Source organism: Euprymna scolopes, chromosome 29, assembly GCF_053919585.1.
Source record: "Euprymna scolopes isolate OS-2025 chromosome 29, ASM5391958v1, whole genome shotgun sequence".
NCBI classification, from domain to species: domain Eukaryota; kingdom Metazoa; phylum Mollusca; class Cephalopoda; order Sepiida; family Sepiolidae; genus Euprymna; species Euprymna scolopes.
Window position 1 is genome coordinate 53,323,423 of NC_136510.1, and position 2,500 is coordinate 53,325,922.

Genomic DNA, 2,500 nt, shown 5'->3' on the forward strand with positions numbered 1-2,500 from the left:
ATTGACCGATCTATGTGTTATAAATCCCAATACAAATGTACCTGAAGAAGGCCAGAGAGTGCAACGGTGAAAACATTGTGAAAAGGAATAAGATGAGAGCAACAGTCAGAAATCAATAAATCATGTAAATGACTTTTTCCATTGAATAAATGGATTTTCTATTGAATTTTCTTACTGTAATCTTGTCTACTTTAATAAGTATTTCTCTGGCTATTTGATTGTCTAAAACTAATATAAATCGAAAAATAAACATTCTGCTTCTTTTCAATTAGTTTATGGACACTTTGAGGCAGATTCTTATAATTGTTTGTGCAGATTTATAAGAATCAATTCACATTTTATTGCCAAACCAATTTCTTGTGAATTTGCCACAGATCTTCTTAATAAGAAAACATCTGCTCTTTCTGACTGAAGGGAAGAAAATATCAAATGTAAAACTGCAATTTAATTTGAAAAAAGAAAACTTATATTTTTAAATGAAATAATTTCCGAGTTCATGGTCATTATATAAATGGTCATAATTACACAAACCTGTTTTTTTTTTTTTTTTAAATACTTTTTTGTTTTTTTACTAATAAGTCAATAATTATCAAGACCAAAACAACTTGAGAATAAGGATTAACAAGATAGATGAAATGTCACTTGAATTGAAAAATATTATGAGAGGATTGGAATTGATGAATGGAAAATTGAATTGCTTCTGAGGACGATTTTTGCTAAAATTGGATTTGAAGCTGACTATGTAATATGCAGGGAAGCAGTCCAAGTCCATAGTAATGTGGTGCCAAAGTGGGAAGTTCTTGGAAAGAAACTCATTCATTAAATTCTGTTCGATGTATGACACGAAGAAAGAAAGGAAAATTCCTTGCACTTATAGTAGAAAGACACATTTTTGGTGTGAATATCTTACATGGAGATAGCAGATATTATAACTCTGTCGAACACCTTCCAAATTACTAGCTAAGAAACCACCTAAGGGTCAGTTTTTCAGTTTAACTCATACTTAGGATTGTTGAGGGCTTTATTCTTTTATTTATTTATTTTTTTTTTTATGGAAATCATTTGAGATAAAGTATGAAGCCATTTGATGTAAGAAATGAAGAAATAAAAATGATTATTGCAAACACAGGAGATGCCTATTGACTTTATTGAAAAACTCAAGGTTGTAGTAAGCAGAAGAGAATTTCATAACCTTGCAGTCTTTGGAAAGAAGCTACTGGAATAAGAAGTTGTAATACAATGAAGTATTAAAACAGGGAATTGATGGAAACCACTGGACCACCAAATCAAACGAGCTGTAATAAAGGAAGCAGGGCCAATTCTAAAGAGCACATACTATAATAGTATTTATAGAAAAAACTAAGACTATCAACATTATATTTGTGTGTGTGAGAGAGAGAGGGGTTGCAGTAAGAAAAAGAGGGGCCAGTCAAATGATGTTCCTGCAATTTATAAAGTACCTTCAAATGGGGCAGAAAAACAAACACCACAAAATAGAATTTCTTATCCAGGCAGTGTAATCATGTATTTCCAATTCCAGCAAATCTGCAAACATAAAACAGAGTCATTAACATGCCCACTGCAAGGAACCCTTGAACATATTATCAGCTAATGCACAAAGAAACTTTGAAACAGAACGTACTGATTGAAGCATGATCAGGTTTTGAAGCCATAGAAATTTAGTATGCCAAATGGTGCCAACTTCCCAAGAAGACAATCACATTTGTATAAACTGGAGAGCAGCCAAAGTCAAAAGATCAGCATCTATCGGAATTTAAACCTCTGCTAAAAACAGATAACTCTGAGGTGGCCTTTGATGGCAGCTAAATTCCCTAAACACATTGCAGCCACCACCCTGTACAAACGTTTGTAAATGATTTTCTTCCAGGGAATGATATTAACTATCAATATGTAGGATAAACATCAAAACTTGAAATGTTTCAGTAATAACCTACATAAGTATGTGTTTGAAACCAATTTATGGTTACTGAATGACAGTTTGATAAAATGTCAGAACATGCTTTTCTAGAAATTGACTATGTTATTTTTATTTCTGTAAGATTCCCTTTTAAGTATTGTATTATGAATAAATGCATTACTGCAAAAACAAGATATACGAAAGCAAAATGAGTAGACATGATAAAACAAAATTGTTTTGGAAATTTAAATTCATCACATTAAAATGATTTTTTATCGCTTATTCATAAATATTTTTCTTAGCTAACCCCCCCTCTCTCTCCCCCTCTCTCTCTCTCTCTCTCTCTCTCTCTCTATATATATATATATATATATATATATATATATATATACATACATACAGGGTGCATCTGGTGTATTTGAGAAAATCACTTATTTCATCTCTTTTATCTATTATTTAATCTTTTACTTTGTTTCTTTCAGAAAATTAATTATGGCAGATCTTAATAAAACTCAGGAAATGAAAAGACAGACTGTAATAGTTGCAATAATGGCAGAACACAGTGATTTGCAAATTGCACAA